Below are 19,002 nucleotides of genomic sequence, written 5' to 3'. Positions count from 1 at the left end.
TACATAAATATCCACTTTTCTCCTTGTCCTTGCCAGAACTTGCTGAGTAGACACCTGATTCTTTGATAAAATATAGTTTGTTGTTAAAATTCGGAGGCTCCAGCTGGCCGGGCTAGCTTCACGGTGGTGGACAGAGACAGAGACTCAGAGACACACGGCTGGGCAGGGAAGCTGTATTTCTTTATTCAGGAACAACGATTCATAAACTAACCCAAACTAATCACCAAACAGAACTCTCCTGCCTCTTTCCCCTGCGGCGGCACCAAGAAGTCTCGAACTCTGGAACTCTGGAACTCTCTCGGGGTTCCTTGGGGCGGGGACAAGCGGGCCCGCAAAACTAGCAGGACTGAACCAATTTTCTTGGCAGAGAGGAGAACTAGAACAAATCAATGTAAAGCATACAACAATAGTTTACAATGTATAACAACTGTCCATGGGCAGTAGGAAGCATGTGTTTACCAGTGTAAATCTTAAAAATGGACTCTGAGGAGAGGGACTTTCAGGACCGAGGGTATGACAGCAAAGGAGGATCTAGGTTGGGAGTGAGAGTGTTTTTCAGAAAACTGAGAAGTTTTACACATGTACCAACAACTGTATTTACTGTAAACCATCAAATCCCTAATGCAAATATTAAAAATATAAATACAAAGTATAATAAAAGGTTGTTTTCCTCATTCTCAATTGCTTACAGCTTTTTGGAATTTTATTTTATTTGTCTTCTGTCCTGTTTTCTTTCTACAAAGTTTCCTTCTGGTTTGGTCATTATATTGTTCTTGTTAAATTTTTGTCCTAGGTGTTGCTGTTTGGGTATTATATGAGATGGCCTCTGGACTCTTGGATCCTGCATGAGTAAAGGTGATTACCTTTTTGTGTCTCTGGAGTGGGTGGAGCTTTCAATCTATTAATACTGCCTTTGGAAGATGAGAGGTAGAGTCTCTTATCTCACATCGAAGGAAGAAATAGAAAACTGTGGCTTAGTGAGTCTCTGGAGAAATCTCAGTTGTAGAATGTTCCATCCTCCAAAGGGAGGCTGGAAAACATAGTCTATATTCCACCTGAAGAAGATGGGTCTTGAAACTGAGGCAGCTTGGAATGTATCTACTCATGATCACAGAATATGAGCTCAGATCTATAGGTATGCAGAGGTCACATAGGCTTCTAAGCTAAACATGGGTCCCAGATAACATCAAATCATTGGGGTTTACAGTCAATAATATTTATACACCTTTCCCATATTTGGGAGCTACTCTCTTCCCTGATCCAGCTTTCTGGTCCTTTTTGCAGCCATGACATTATCTCTTCAGACAATAACTTGCATCCACCTACATATCAGATTTCAGGCTCAGAGAAAAACAAAAGAAACAAACAAAAAAAAATAGTATAGTCATGGACCCTTTGAAATACTACTAAAATATGCCTACTTGCTATCTACAAATAAAGACACCTCCCACCCCAACTCTTCATCTGCACTATTTCAGCCTTTAGGTTCATGATTAATCAACAACTTGTTTGGCTTTGTATCTTAACTCTTCTCAGCCACCAGATTCCAGATGCTACCATGATGCCAACCAGACTTCCCTGGACAGACAACCCCACCAATGTGTCCTATAGCTCTGATTCCTCATATCCCTGCCCCACTAGGGAAAGAGAGAGACAGGCTGAATACAGATCAACCTGTCAACACCCATGTTAAGCAGGGAAGCAATTACAGAGTCCAGACATTCCACCTTCTGCATCCCACATGACCTTGGTTCCATACTCCTAGAGGAATAAAGAATAGGAAATCTATCAGGGAAGGAGATGGGATACAGAGTTCTAGTGTTGGGAATTGTATGGAGTTGTACCCCTCTTATGGTTTTTGTCAGTGTTTCCTTTTTATAAATAAAAAATTTAAAAAAAAGAAATCCCAGTTGTATTTTGTTGAGTCTCCAGGTAATTTTTGTCAAAAACAAAATCTGAAATGGCTTCTACTTTATAATCACTGTTTTGTCATTTTTCAGTCCTTTTAGGTACAAACATAACTATTGAAAATTGCCATTTCTGCCTCCTGGGATAGGTTTATATTGCTAGAAGATTTCCTCTAAATATTGGTTTTGCCTTGTCTTATAGAGTCTTCTACTTTATTTCTTCACTTTTCACCACTAATTTCCTTTTTAGTGAAGAAAAAAAACTTTAAAAAGAGGGGCAGGGTGGTGGCACACTTGGTTGAGTGCACATGTTGCAATATGCAAAAATCCAGGTTTGAGTCTGCAGTCACCACCTGCATGGACAAAACTTTGTGAATGTTGAAGCAGTATTACGGGTCTCTCTCTTTCTCTCTCTCTATCTCCCCTTTCCATCTCAATTGCTGGCTGTCTCTATCCAATAAATAAAGATCATGAAACAACACTAAAATAATATAAAATGTATCAAAATTAGAAACAAAACTGTCTCAATGTTTATATGTCATGGCAATATGCATAGAAAAATCTTAAATACAGTATCATTGAAATAAAAGGAAAAGGACACAAAGAAACTGAATGTTATCCCATGCTCATGCATCCTTAAAATGATTATATTGCCTAAAACATACAAACCCAATATTATCTTCATCAAAATTCCAATGGTATTCTTCACAGAAACATATCTGAAAATGTAAATGTGAAATTTATTTTTGGAAGTAGAAAAGACTCTGAGTATCTGAACACTCCAAAGAGGGGAATGGGTATGAAGACTTCATCTCCCTAGATTCGAACAAAACTACGAAGTCTCAGCTATAGTATTTACAACAGTATAATATTAAAATTAAAGCAATCACAGAGATAAACAGAAAATAATTAAGAGGCTAAAAGTAAAAATCACACATATACAGATAGAACATGTAAAGTCTCTCCAATCCAGTGTTGAGAAAACCTCAGGGCCACTAATAAAAAGATAAAATTAGATCTAATACCACACAAAAATGTAGGTTGTAGATCTTGTAATGTAGACTTATATGTACAATCTGAACACATAACATACATAGAAAAATAGATAGGAGAGTGTTTCTTCACATCAGTCTCAGAGACGTATTTTTGCTCTTTTTTTAATTCACAGATATTATTTGCTTGTGTGAATATATATATTTCTTAATTGGGGAATTAATGTTTACATTCAAAAGTAAATAAAACAGGTTGTACATGCATACCATTTCCCAGTTTCCATATTACAATACAACCCCCACTAGGTCCTCTGTCATACTTCTTGGATCTGTATTATCCCCACCCACCCAATCTAGAGTCTTTTATTTTGGTGAAATATGCCAATTCCAGTTCAGGTTCTGCTTGTGTTTCTCTTCTAATCTTGTTTTTCAATTTCTGTCTGATCATCCCGTATTCATCCTTCTGTTTCTGACTTATTTAACTTAACATGAATTTTTCAAGCTCCATCCAAGATCAGCTGAAAACAGTGAAGTCACCATTTTTTATAGCTGAGTAGTATTCCATTGTGTATATATATCACACTTGCTCAGTCACTCATTTGTTGTTGGACACCTGGGTTGCTTCCAGATTTTGGCTATTACAAATTGTGCTGCCAAAAACATATGTGTACACAGATCTTTTTGGATGAGTGTGTTGGGTTCTTTAGGATATATATCCCCAGGAGAGGAATTGCAGGATAATAGGGTAGGTCCATTTCCAGCTTTTTGAGAGTTCTTCAGACTGTTCTCCACAAAGGTTGGACCAATTTAAATTCCCACCAGCAGTGCGAGAGGGCTTCTTTGAAAAGCATTTGCTGCTGTTCCCTTTTCTGAAGTATGACCTTCTCAAGGGAGTGAAGTGGTATCTCTTTGTTATCTTTATTTGCATTTCTCTGACAATCAAAGACTTGGGGCATTTTTTAATGTGTTTCTCAGACTTTTGGATCTATTCTGTGATGACTATTCTGTCCATGTCCTCCTCCCATATTTGGATGGGGTTATTTGTTTTCTTCTTGTTGAGATTTCCGAGTTCTTTATATATTCTGGTTCTTAGCCTCTTGTCTGATGTATGGCATCTAAAGATCTCCCATTCTGTGAAGGGTTTCTTGGTTTGGGTAGTAGTTTCTTTAAATGTGCATAACCTTTTTAATTTGATGTAGTCCCATAGGTTCATGTTTGCCTTAATCTTCTTTGTAATTGGATTCATTTAATTGAAGATGTCTTTAAATTTTATGCGGAAAAGAGTTCTTCCAATACTTTCTTCTAAGTATCCAATAGTTGTGGTCTGACATCCAATTCCTTGATCCACTTGGAATTTACTTTTGTACTTGGTGAAATATAGTGGTCCAGTTTCATTCTTCTGCATATTTCAACCCATTTTTTTCCATCCCCATTTGTTGAAGAGACTCTGCTTTCCCCATTTAATCATCTGGGCACATTTGTCAAAGATTAGATATCCATAGGTGTGGGGGCTTACTTCTGGGCTCTCAATTCTAATCCACTGAACAGTGTATCTGTTCATGTTCCGGTACCAAGAAGTTTTTATTACAATGGCCCCATAATATAATTTGAGATCTGGGAGTATGATGCCTCCAATTCTGTACTTTCTTCTCAAGATTGTTTTGGCAATTCTAGGTCTTTCCTGGTTCAAGATAAACATTTGTAGCATTTGTTCTGTTCTTCTAAAAAATGTGCTTGGGATCTTAATGGGGAAAGTATTAAATCTGTATATGGCTCTGGGTAGTATATTCATTTTGATGTGATTTTTCCTACTGAAGAACACGGGATATCTTTCCACTTCTTCGTGTCTTTTTCAATTTCCTTGAGTAGTGACTGTTGTGCCCAGAAGTTTGAGTCCCAATCTCACACAAGGAAGACCAGCATCGCATGCAATAGCAAGAGCTTTTATAAACAAGCTTAAGCTTGGACCGCCGACACCCTTCCACACAAGGGGAGAGTCTGCTGCCAATGACCCCGCAGCATTGTTGCTTTCAGCTTTTTATAGTACACAGATCAAGAGTGGTTGGTTTCAGTTTAATGGCTTTAATGGTTGTAATGACTGTAACGGCTCTAACAAGGAACTGTTGGTTTCAATGTAAAAGTCCCTAACAAGTAACAGTTGGTTTCAGTGTAACAGTCTCTAAGAAGTAACAGTTTCTAATCTCTACATTCTAATCTCCACATCCCCCCCTTGTTTTTTGTAACTTCTAGGGCCCAATCTTGGGCCAGTCTCTGTTTCTGACTACTGTCCCAGTATCTAGGTAAGGTTCAATGGGGTGTGAGTAGTAGTAGTAGTAGTAGGAATTAAGATTAGAGTCACCAGGAGAGAAAGAGTGGACAGAGTCACGAACGGAGCAACCGGAGCTTGAGCGGGTGTTTAGGGACAGATTTAAGTCACCGTCTGGTCTTGAACTCTTCTGTCTCTGCTGCAGGGACATGGAATTGGTGGATCCACGGACAGATACCATCCACCTTAAGAGCCGTGGGGGTGGCTAGGATGACAGTATAAGGTCCTTTCCACTGGGGCTCAAGTGTCTCTATTTGGTGGTACCTCACCAAGACTGAGTCTCTAGGCTGGAAGGGATGAGGGTCTGGATGAAATGCAGCTCATATATTGCTCTCAGTCTTGGGCACACATGCTTTTGGACCTGAGCTATTGTCTGTAAAGAGGCAAGCATATCCTGATCATTAATATCAGCAAGCAAGTTTGATCTCATGGCTGGGGTTATGGGAGGGGGACAACTTAACATGATCTCGAATGGGGTCAGCTTTGCAGTATAGGGGTCATTTTTTACTCTATAAAGGGCAAAGGAAAGGAGAGTTACCCAGTCTACACCAGTCTCCATAGTTAATTTTGTTAAGGTCTCTTTCAGAGTTCTATTCTTCCTTTCTACCTGTCCTGAGGCTTGGGGCCTATAGGCACAATGTAATTTCCATTTTGCCCCAAGAACACCTACCAAGTTCTGGGTTACCTTGGAAGCAAAGGCTGGACCATTACCTGAGTTTAAATGAAGAGGCATACCAAACCCGGGGAAAATCTCTTTGAGTAGTTTCTTCGCCACTGTCTGGGCCATCTCTCTCTCTTAGTTGGGAATGCTTCAGTCCATCCTGAAAAGGTATCTACAAACACTAACATATATTTATACCCATATTTTCCCGGTTTTACCTCAGTGAAGTCTATCTCCCAGTAGGCACCTGGTCTGGTTCCTTTCTCATGTACCCCGGAAGTTCTAGGCTGGTTGCTAGCATTTGAAAGTCTGCAGGCTTTGCATTCTGCAACTATTTCCTTAATCAGTTGGCTCTTTTTGTGGATTCTCAGGCTGGCTTCTTGCAAAAGTTTGGCAATTTTTCTTCTCCCCAGGTGGGTGGTTCTGTGTATATGCTGTAGCAGGTGTTTGGCCATGGCTTGGGGTAAGATGAGTTCACCATCAGCTGTTACCCACAAGTTACCATGCCTGTCAGCAAGAGGTAACTTTTTTATCTGGAGCTCATCATCTGGTGTATATTCCGGCTTATCAGGCAGGGTGGGCTCTCCAGGGTTTGGCAGACAAAGAGCTAATTTGTCAGTTCTTTCTAATGCTACTTGTCTGGCTGTGGTATCTGCTTGGTAGTTGCCCCATGCCACAGGACTTTCTCCTTTTTGGTGTCCAAAAGGGCAGTGTATTATGGCCACCTCATCTAGCATCCAGATAGCCTCTAATAAATAGGTCTAATATTTCTTGTTGATTTTTGATAGCTTTACCTTCAGCTGTGAGCAGTCCCCTTTCTCTATATATAGCCCCATGGATGTGGGCTGTGGCAAAGGCATAGCAGCTATCAGTGTAGATGTTAAGTCTTTTCCCTTTTCCTAGGTTGAGAGCTTTTGTGAGGGCAATTAATTCAGCTTTTTGGGCTGAAGTCCCTGTGGGCAGGGCGGCTGCCCACACAGTCTCATGTTCAGTAGTTACTGTGGCCCCAGCATACCTTACCCCATCTCTGATGAAGCTGCTCCCATCAGTATACCAGTTCACTTATGTTCCTTTTAAAGGCTGGTCTTTCAAGTCTTCCTGGAGGCTGGATGTTCAGCTCAGAATCTCAGAGCAGTCATGTAAGGGAGCGCCTCATTTGAGGTCAGGGAGCAAGGTAGCTAGGTTTAAGGATGATCTTGATGAGAACTGAATGACAGGTGGGTTTAGCAACAAGCTTTGATAATGAGTTAATTGGGAATTGCCAATCCACCTGTCTGGAGGTTGTCGAAGGATTCCATCTAAAGCATGAGTAGTTATGGTCAATTTCTGACTGAGGGTCAACTTCTGAGCATCCTTTGTCAACATAGCCATAGCAGCTATGATGCGGAGGCACAGTGGCCATCTGGCTGCCACTGAGTCTAGCTTTTTTGAGAAATAAGCTGCTGGCCACATCCAGGGCCCTACCATTTGTGTTAGGATCCCTTTTGCTATCCCTTGCTTTTAATCTATGAAAAGGTGAAAGGGTTTAGTCACATCAGACAGTCCCAAGTCCAGAGCCGAAAACAGGGCATGCTTTAGTTGTGTAAAGGCACTCTTGTGAGCCTCAGTCCTTTTAAAAGGCTGTCCTTCTCAGATTGCCTCATAAAGGAGTTTTTCTATTTCAGCAAAATTGGGGACCCACACCCGGCAAAATCCCACCAACCCCAAGAATTGTCTTACCGCCTGTCAGGTCATGGGAGTAGGTATCTTAAGTATACCTCTGCACTTTTCAAACCCAAGAGGAGGATGGGCCTCTCTGCCTTTCCACTGAGGGCGTTCTGCAGTAGCTGCCAACAATACCTTAGTGAGATTGTGAATCTGTCACTCCCTAGCTGCTGTCATTGTCTGTAAATGACATTCTTCAGGGATCTCTTGGTTGTTAAAGACTTTCTCTGCTACTGCCAGTATTTCTAATCTATCTATTTTCTGGAGATTTTTTGGATATCTGGGGAAGCCTGGTTTACAAAGAACATAATTACTGCTGACTTATTTTCTGGAGCTTCTGGATCTAGGGGAGTAAATATTCAAAATGCCTCCATGATTTTTTCAAAAAAGGCAGCTGGGGTTTCTGTCTTCTCTTGTTGCACACTACTATCTTAGCCAAATTGGTGGGTCAGCATGCAGCTGCCCGGAGACCTCCCATTAGTCTGGTGATAGACCTGGAGCTTCTCCTTAACTTCAGGTGAGTTAAAATCCCAGGTGGGTCTTATCAGAGGGAAACTGGCATCTATCATGGCTGAGTATATAGTGGGGTTCCCAACTACGCCGGGCATGAGTTTTCGGGCTTCTGAGAGGATCCTTTCTCTTTCTTCTGTGGTAAAAAGAATCTGTAAAAGCTGCTGGCAGTCATCCCAGGTTGGCTGATGGGTAAAAATAAGATAATCTAACAGGTCAATGAGTGCTGCTGGTTTTTCTGAAAACTTAGGGTTCTGCATTTTCCAATTATAAAAGTGAAAAACATCCAATACTGCATCAATTGTTTGCCATTCTCATTTAGGGGTCCTAGGGCTTGGAGGGGCAGGGCCATTGAATCAGGGTTTCTCTGGGATGTACAGGCTCTTGTATGAGGAGGGCTCTGTAAGTCCTGGCCTGGTGCTGGGGGTTCCTGTGGGGCTGGGGGAAGTTGAAGTTGGTAGGGAGGAGGGTACTCTAGGAGGTCAATTTGGGACCACCTTGGAAAATCAGGTAAGAGGGGAAGTGGGAGGGGGCACGGAGGGGGGCAGTAGGCTGAAGATGAGAATTCTTTAAAGCAAGAATGGTGGGTCTTGAACTCTGTGGAGGAAGAAAAGGTTTTAGCCAAGAGGGGGGTTCTCTACCAGATCCTGCCAAGTAAGGATATGAGAAATCTGGTTTGGGTGTCCTGGGTGTCCGAAGATGACATCTCTGGCAGCATAGATAGTAGGCAGGTTCCATGTTCCTTCTGGGGGCCAACCGGTAGAGAAGGTTGGCCACTTATCTTGACAATAAGTTATCATCTGGTCTTGTTGTTTTAATTCTAGACTTAAACTGTGAGCTTTCTGTTTGAAGTCTTTGAAATGATCCAGGACCACAGTCAGAGGAGTCGAAGTAGCCTGCCTCCTGACTTTGGACTTAAGAAAGACAAAACTGATAATGAATACAAAGACAACACACACAAGGAAAATACAGAGACAACATACACAAAGAGAATACAGAGACAACAACATTTTAAAGAGAACTCTAAATGCACCAACACTCTGAACCAATGGATGGGAGGTCAGCTCTCGCTGCTTCCCTACATATGGGAGGGCAGCCTCTCGTTGCTTCCCTACATATGGGAGGACAGCCTTTCGCTGCTGCATGGGAGCGACCCACTCTCCCCTTCCACATTTGTGAGGGGGATCCAATCCCCTACAGCAGGGCCTGAGACGTCTTCCAACACCCTGGACCCTGTGCTGCCCGGTGTGTCTGCCTTCGAATCCAATGGTCTGTCACTACAGATAGACCGGTCCAGAAGGCTCAGTGAGGCTGGAATTCCTTCAGTGAGATGGGGATCTGGACAGGACCCCAAATGTTGTGCCCAGACTTTTGAGTCCTGATCTCACACAAGGAAGACCAGCATCACATGCAATAGCAAGAGGCTTTATTAGCAAGCTTAAGCTTGGGCCGCTAACACCCTTCCACACAAGGGGAGAGTCTGCTGCCAATGACCCTGCAGCATTGTTGCTCTCAGCTTTTTATAGTACACAGATCAAGAGTGGTTGGTTTCAATTTAATGGCTTTAACAGTTGTAATGACTGTAATGGCTCTAACAAGGAACTGTTGGTTTCAATGTAAAAGTCTCTAACAAGTAACAGTTGGTTTCAATGTAACAGTCTCTAAGAAGTAACAGTTTCTAATCTCTACATTCTAATCTCCACAGTGACTCATAATTTTCAGTATACAAGTCTTTCACTTCTTTGGTTAGATTTGTTCCTAGATATTTTATTGTTTTGTTGCTATAGTAAAAGAAATTGACTTCTGGATTTCAACTTTGTCTAACGTGTTTGCATAGAGGAATGCCACTGACTTTTGAATGTTAATTTTGTAGCCTAATGCCTTACTGTATTGCCTGATGATATCCAAAAGATAATTGCTGGATTCCTTAGGTTTTTCTATGTATATTATCATATCATCTGAAAATAGGGAGAATCTAAAAAATTCAAACAGGGACTAAGGTAGATAGCATAATGGTTATGCAAACAGGCTTTCTTTCTTGAGGCTCTGATTACCTAGGTTCAAATGCCTGGCACCACCATAAACCAGAGCTGAACAGTGCTCTGGTAAAAAAAAAAATAAAACAACAACAAAAATTAAACATGCTCTGGCTAAAATATTTTAAAACTTAAAATTTTGTCAAAGGGAACATGAAAAGTAGTTGGTCATCTCTTATTACTAGAGAAATACAACTATGATATCTCCCCACACCTGTGAAAATAGCTGTCATTCAAAAGAAAAGAAATAAGTTTTAAAAAGGAGATGGAAAGAAGGAATCCTTTGTACAGTTTTGGGAATGTAAATAGGCAGTCATTAGGGGAATGTTTTGGGGGATTTTTCAAAGTAATAGAACAAAATTGCATTTAATATTTGTATTGCACTTCTGAAAGGTTTTTCCAAAAACATATGCAAAATAAAATTTATGAATAGATTCATACCTGTATTGATGGCATCATTCTTTGCAATAGCAAGTGTTGGAAATAACTTAAATGCCCATGGACAGATTCTTAAACACAAAAGAGATTGTGTGTGTGTGTGTGTGTGTGTGTGTGTGTGTGTAAAGAAGAAGATGGAATTCTGGTGTTTGTAATTACAAGGATAAAAACTACAGAGTACTGTGTTAAATGGGAATAATCCAATGGTCAGATATAAGCACCATACTATTTTACTCAATTAAGTCTACATAGAAGGCAAATTTATTATTTAATTTCTTTATTGGGGAATTAATGCTTTACATTCAACAGTAAATACAATAGTTTGTACATGCATAACATTCCCCAGTTTCCCATATAACAATACAACCCCCACTAGGTCCTCTGTCATCCTTCTTAGACCTGTATTATCCCCACCCACCCCCAACCCAGAATCTTTTACTTTGGTGTGATATGCCAATTCCATTTCAGGTTCTACTTGTGTTTTGTTTTTGGTTTTTTTCTTCTGATCTTGTTTTTCAATTTCTGCCTGAGAGTGAGATCATCCCATATTCATCCTGTTTCTGACTTATTTCACTTAACATGAATTTTTCAAGCTCCATCCAAGATTGGCTGAAAACGATGAAATCACTATATTTTACAGCTGAGTAGTATTCCATATTGTATATATACCACAATTTTCTCAGCCACTCATCTGTTTTTGGACACCTGGGTTGCTTCCAGGTTTTGGCTATTACAAATTGTGCTGCTAAGAACATATGTGAGCACAGATCTTTTTCGATGAGTGTGTTGGGTTCCTTAGGATATACCCCCAGGAGAGGAATTGCAGGATCATAGGGTAGGTCCATTTCTAGCCTCCGGAGAGTTCTCCAGACTGTTCTCCACAGAGGTTGTACCAATTTACATTCCCACCAGCAGTGTAGGAGGGTTCCTTTGACCCCACACCCTCTCAAGCATTTGCTGCTGTTACCTTTTCTGATGTATCACATTCTCACAGGAATGAAGTAGTATCTCATTGTTGTCTTTGCATTTCTCTGATGATCAGAGACTTGGAGCATTTTTTCATGTGTTTCTCAGCCTTTTAAATCTCTTCTGTGGTGAATATTCTGTCCAAGTCCTCCCCCCATTTTTGGATGGAGTTATTTGTTGTCTTGTTGTTCAGTTTGGCAAGCTCTTTATATATGTTGCTTATTAAACTATTGTCTGATGTATGGCATGTAAAGATCTTCTCCCATCCTGTGAGGGGTCTCTTGTTTGGGTAGTGGTTTCTTTTGCTTTGAAGAAGATTTTTAATTTGATGTAGTCCCATAAGTTTATATTTGCCTTAGTCTTCTTTTTAATTGGATTTGTTTCATTGTAGATGTATTTAAAATGTGTGCGGTAAAGAGTTCTGCCAATATTTTCCTCTAAGTATCCGATAGTTTCTGGTCTAACATCCAAGTCCTTGATCCACTTGGAATTTACTTCTGTATTTGGTAAAATACAGTGGTTCAGTTTTATTCTTCTACATGTTTCAACTCATTGTTTCCAACCCTATTTGTTGAAGAGACTCTGCTTTCCCCATTTAATAGTCTGGATACATTTGTCAAAGATTAGATGTCCATAACTGTGGGGGGTCACTTCTTGACTCTCAATTATATTCCACTGGTCAGTGTGTCTATTCATGTTCTAGTACCAAGAATTTTTTTTTTTTTTTACAATGGCCCTATAATACAATTTGAGATCTGGGAGTGTGATGCCTCCAGTTCTGTTCTTTATTCTCAAGATTGTTTTGGAAATTCTAGGTCTATTCTGGTTCCAGATAAACATCTGTAGCATTTGTTCTATTATCCTAAAAAATGTGCTTGGAATCTTGATGGGGATAGCATTAAATCTGTATATGGCTCTGGGTAGTATATTCATTTTGATGATGTTAATTCTTCCACCCCATGAACATGGAATATATTTCCACTTCTTTGTGTCTTTTTCAATTTCCTTGAGTAGTGACTCATAATTTTCAGTATACTAGTCCTTCACTTCCTTGCTAAGGTTTATTGCTAGATATTTTATTGTTTTTGTTGCTATAGTAAAAGGAATTGATTTCTGAATTTCAATTTATTCTAACTTAGTGTTTGTATAGAGGAATGCCACTGACTTTTGAATGTTAATTTTGTAGCCTGACAACTTACTGTATTGCCTGATAATTTCCAAATCTTATTGCTGGATTCCTTAGGTTTTTCTGTGTATACTATCATATCATTTGCAAATAGGGAGAGTTTGACTTCTCTTTCAACCTGTATCCTTTAATTCCTTGATCCTGTCTGATTTCTATGGCAAGAACTTCCAACACTATGTTGAATAGTAATGGTGGTAGTGGGCAGCTCTTTCTAGTACCTGATCTGAATGGAAATGCTTCCAATTTTTCACCATTGAGTATGATGTTGGCTGTAGGTTTCCTATATATAGACTCCACTATGTTCAGGAATTTTCCATCTATTCCCATTTTTATAGTGTTTTGATCATAAAGGGATGTTGGATTTTGTCAAAGGCTTTGTGTGCATCAATTTATATGATCATGTGGTTTTTGGTCTTGCTTTTGTTGATGTGGTGGATCACATTGATTGATTTACATATATTAAACCAACCTTGCATACCTGGGATAAATCCCACTTTGTAATGATGAACAATCTTTTTAATATACTGCTGTATCCGGTTGGCTAGAATTTTGTTCAATATTTTAGCATCTATGTTCATCAGATATATTGGTCTGTAGTATTTGTTTTGGTTGTGTCCCTGTCTGCTTTTGGTATCAGAGTGATGTTGGCTTCATAGAAGCTGTCAGGGAATACCCAAGTGTCTTCAATCTTCTGGAAGACTTTTAAAAGTAAAGGTATTAGTTCTTCTTTGAAGGTTTTGTAGAATTTATTTGTAAAACCATCTGGTCCAGGACTTTTATTTTTTGGAATATTTTTTATAACTGTTTCAATTTCATTAGCTGTGATGGGCCTCTTCATGTTATCTACCTCCTCTTTACTTATTTTTGGAAGTTGGTAGGTATCTAGTAAATCGTCCATTTCTTCCAGGTTCTTTAGCTTGGTGGCATATAGTTGTTGATAGAATCCTCACATGATATGTTGAATTTCTACAGTGTCTGTTGTGATATCTCTTCTTTCATTTAGTATCCTATTTATTTGGGTCTTCTCCCTTTTTTGTTTTGTGAGTCTGGTTAAAGGTTTATCGATTTTGTTCACTCTTTTGAAGAACCAACATTTACTTTGGTTGATCTTTTGTATGGTTTTCTTATTCTCAATGTTATTGATTTCTGTCCTAACTTTAGTGATTTCTGTCCTTCTGGTTGCTTTAGGGTGCCTTTGTTCTTCTTCTTCTAGGTCTTTAAGATGTTCAATCAGGCTGTTTATTTGTGCTTTTCCTTTTTTCCTAATGTGTGCTTGTATAGCTATGAACTTCCCTCTCAGTACTCCCTTAGCTGTGTCCCAAATATTTTGATAGCTTGTGTCTTCATTTTTATTGAACTCTCGAAACTTTTTGATTTTGTACTTGATTTCCTCTTTGACCCTGTAGTTGTTAAGAAGTGTACAGTTGAGCTTCCACATTTTGGGATTATTACTAGTCTTTTGTTGATTGTTAAGTGTTAGTTTAATTTCACTGTGGTCTGAGAAGATGCTTGGGATGATTTCAATGCTCTTGAATTTTCTGATGCTGTCTTTGTGGCCTAACATATGGTCTATCCTTGAGAATGACCAATGTGGATTTGAGTAAAATGTGTATTCCAGTTTCTTGTGATGAATGGCTCTGAAAATGCCCAACACTTCTAGTTTATCTATCTCTTCATTTAGCACCCTTATGTCTTTATTGATTTTCTGGCTGGATGATCTGTCAAGTTGAGAGAGTGGGGTGTTGAAGTCTCCTACTATGACTGTGTTGCTGTAAATATATTGCTGTAGCTCTTTCAGTACATGTTTGATGTATTTAGATGGCTTCTCATTGGGTGCATAGATGTTAATAATTGTTAAGTCCCAGTGATTGATTGATCCTCTGAGCATTATATATTATATATTCCTATCTTTTTAAATCTTATCTATTTTAAAATCTATCATGTCAGATATGATAATAGCTTTTCCTGCACTTTTTTGCTTTAGGGTTCCTTTGTTCTTCTTCTTCTAGGTCTTCATTGGCTTTTATGATAGTTTTCCATCCTTTCACTTTAAGTCTGTGTTTGTCTTGTTGAGTTAGTTGGGTTTCCTGTAGACAGCATATTGTTGGGTTGTATTTTCTGATCCATCTTCCTACTCTGTGTCTTTTAATAGGTGAATTAAGGCCATTGACATTTACTGATATCAAAAATTGAAGATATTTTAATGCCATTCTTATAGTGTTTTAGAGTGTTCTGATATATGACCTATTTATGGTGGTCTGTCTGTTTATAGAAGACCTTTCAGAATTTCTTTCAGGGCAGGCTTGATGATAGTTGATTCCTTCAACTGTTGCTTGTCTTAGCAACAGTTTTGTTGCCTCCATATAGTCTGAATGACAGTCTAGCAGGATATAGTATTCTTGGTTGAAAGCCTTTCTCATTGAGCACTCGATAGATATCTTTCCATTCTCTTCTGGCCTGTAGTGTTTGTGTGGAGAAGTCTGCTGATTTATCTTATGGGTTTTCCTCTGTAGGAGACTCTTTGTTTTTCTCTTGCAGCCTTCAGGATCCTTTCTTTATCGTTATTCCTTTCCTTTCTAAGTATTATGTGTCTTGGTGTATTTAAGTCTGGGTTAATTCTGTTTGGGTCCCTCTGGGCTTCTTGAATCTTTATATCTTTGATATTGTCTAAACTAGAGAAGTTTTCAGCTATCATGGCCTGAATAATGCTTTTTTCCTCTGTCTTCCTCTGGTAAGCCAATAATTTGTATATTGTTTCTTTTGAAATCATCCCATAGGACTCTGTTGTTGTTTTCAGCATCTCTTAATCTCTTTTTGAGATCTCTTACTTCTTGCTAATTCTGTCTTCAGCCTCATTGATTCTATTCTCTCTGCCCTCTACTGTTTTGTGGAGTTCATCTATTATGTTACCCTGTCCTGATACTGTTTTAGCTTGTTCAGCTAGTCTGTTCTTAGATCAGCTATTTCAGCTTTCAGCTCTCTAATAACCTTGAGATAATTAGTGTTTTCTTCCAGAGTCTCATTTGTTGTTCCTGTATTTCTGATTACAATTCTTTCAAACTCTTTACTCAATCCTGTGATTATTTCCTTAGCTAGTGTTTGGATATTGAACTCGTTATTTTGTTCTTCACCCTGTGGGGGGCTTTTAGCTTGACTCTTGTCCTGATTTGTTTCTCCATTATTTATTGTTGGTTTAACCATTTTATATATTATGTTATGAGTTCCTTCTCTCAGTACTTTTCAAATTACTGATCACTATTGCCTGTATTAACTTGTGTCTAAGTAAGGTAATTAAAGGGTTCACAGTGATGAAAGTTAATAGTTGTTTCATTTTAATCCCTGAGTTGGAGCTCAGTGGTTTAAAAGCCTCTTTTTTCTTTGTCTTCCCTGTAGGCTATGGGATCCTGAGGGCTTTTAAACTACAAGTAGGCTTCTTAGCTTAATAACTGACTCCTGATCAAGAGATAAAGCAGGGTGTGGCATAGATACTCCAGTGGTTAAGCAAAGAGAGCCCCATTGCTATGCCACCAAGGTATAGGTCTTCTCCTGAGTTTCCTGGCTAGATCTCTGTCCCCTGGTGTCCCTCCCTGCAGCTGCTCCAGACTCTGAGTGCAATATCAATGGAGACCCTGAGTTGTACTTGGTGAGTCTCTGGGGAGTCCTATCCTCCCCTCAGCAGACCCCTTGTTGGTGGAACAGACTGGAGATGGTGTCTCAACTGACAAACTGCCAGAATGTTACCAGCCACTTAATCTCTCCCTAGGATCCTCTCTTTCACTAGCCACACATGTCTGCACTCACTGGTGACCTGGTGGGTTCCTGTAGTCATTCCAGTCCTGTCTTGTTTTGGTCCCAGGTGGTCTCCTCAGAAGGCAAATTTATAAACTGAATAAAAGAAAAATTAACTTTCTTGACTGACAATTTATTACTTAGTAGAAGATACTAGAGGAGTGGGTAAATTGAGTAAAATAACTCAGCTATATGGTAAAATCAGTAGTGAAAATATATATAGACACACAGAGAGAGATAGTTATATAGATATGGGTAGTGATGCAACCTGGTTATTATTATGTAATGTTATAATGCAATGTTATTTTTTAATAAAACTACTACATTTGGCAAATAAAATTTAAGTATAGAAGTAGATGTGGTCATTTATTAAAGATGAACGTTGACGAGGTGAAAACATGGGGCTGGGCAGTAGTGCACCAAGTTAAGTGCACAAAGTTAACCACACAGTACAAAGCACAAGGACTCACATGGATCCAGGTTACAGTCCCAGGTTCCCCACCTGCAGGGAGGTCATGTCACAAGTGGTAAAGCAGGTTTACAGAAATATATGTTTATCTTTTGCTTTCTCTCTTCCTCTCTATTTCACCTCCCCCTCTCAGTTTATCCCTGCCCTATCATGTGTGTGTGTGTGTGTGTGTGTGTGTGTGTGTGTCCAATTCAACACTGTGTGTGGTGAGACACACAGTATCCACCACAGGAAACAATTAACACTCACAAACGGTGAACTTGCTTCTGAAAACTCTCCAGACTTTCCTGTTTTCCATGAATAATTTCCTAATTCTCATTTCTGCCTGGAAGAACAGGTTGAAAATATTACTCACTAAAGAATCTAGTTTTGGGAGGTGGAAGTATCAGTAAAGTCCCTTGGAGATTGGAAGAAACAAACAAAGAAAAAAGCTCAACAAATCAAAGGCAAACAGTTTAAAGTTCAACTTCCTCTTACAGGCGAATTGTTACAGAAACTTAAAGGTAATATCAACTTGCATGAGAAACTATATATGAAAATACACACACACACATGCATGCACACACACACACACACACACACACAAACACACACACACACACACACTATCACACAGGCAACAGGGTGGGGCAGTGAGAGCCCCAAGCAAAGGCAGGACAGCCAGATGCACAAAGACCTAAGGTGTTTTGGCACAGGATGCAGACAGGAAGCTAAGGGAGTGCACACACAGACACACAGTCACATATGTGCCCACATGTACACACAGGCCACTAAACAAAGGAAGAATGGGATGAGGAACAGACACTTGCTTTCCTTTGGTGGATATATTCAGAATTAGTTTATATTTTCCTATGAGAAAAAGTGCATAGTGAATAGCAATCACTGAAGACCTTCACAATCATGGAGTGAGAAAGCAGGTACAGGATAAAGCTGACTATTAATTCTTGATTTTAAACTTAAAGCAAAGGATAATGCCTAAAAGACACATTCTCTTTCTCCTTGGCTTACAGTATTTTTGGAAGACTTTCTTAGCAAAATAGGGGAAGAACTTACATACCCTGCCATCTCAGTCAGTTTCTGTATTGTCTAAAGTATTTTAGTTAGAATAATATAAAGTGAAATGACTTGTTTCTCACTTGGGGCATAGGAGGGGTAGGGATTGGGTGGCGGGGGGGAGCCCAGCCTCACCCCCCTCCACAGCATGTGGTGACCACACCAGCTATACAGCCAGGCTGGTGGCCAAGTGGAGGCCATGGAGGACAAGAGTGAGGTATGGGTTAGGGAGGTGGGAGCACTGTGCTTAAGTTTCAAAAAAAGCTTATTTCAATGTGGTTGTTGAGTTTTCCATCATACACATCAGGGCAGTGCCATAATCTTAGTGATGTATACTTTTGTTCACCTTTTTGGAAACTATAGCAGACAGTGTTTTTGATAGGATGTGGAAATGACTTTTCCTCTGGCCTGGGGACTAGGTGATGGGAATGGCCTTATGGATCACCTCTTGAAATTCTTCTCAATTTAAAGACTTCCTGGTATTAGGATACTGAAAGAACAGTGAGCTTGCAGTTTTAATGGTATGTGTTGTTCTTATTCCTGAGAGAATTGTGGGTTTTTTTAAATTTATTTTCACTTTTTTTGCCTTTGTTTTTTATTGTTGTTGTAATTATTGTTGTTGTTATTGGTGTTGTCATTGTTAGATAGGGCAGAGAGAAATGGAGAGGAGAGAAATACAGAGGGGGGAGAGAAAGATAGACGCCTGCTGACCTGCTTCACCACAAAGAGACTTCCCTGCAGGTGGGGAGCCAGGGCTTGAACTGGGATCCTTACATGCGTCCTTGCACTCCATGCCATGTGCAGTTAACTTGCTGTGCTACCGCCCAACTCCCAAGAGGTTTGTTTTTAACAACAATGAAAGACTGATGAAAGAGTGATCTCACTCTCAGGCAGAAGTTGAAAAACAAGATCAGAAAAGAAAACACAAGTAGAACCTGAAATGGAATTGGCATATTGCACCAAAG

The sequence above is a fragment of the Erinaceus europaeus genome, chromosome 14 (genome assembly GCF_950295315.1).
Source record: "Erinaceus europaeus chromosome 14, mEriEur2.1, whole genome shotgun sequence".
Taxonomy (NCBI): Eukaryota; Metazoa; Chordata; class Mammalia; order Eulipotyphla; family Erinaceidae; genus Erinaceus; species Erinaceus europaeus.
The sequence above is the reverse complement of the archived record's forward strand: the minus strand, read 5'-3'. Positions refer to the sequence as shown.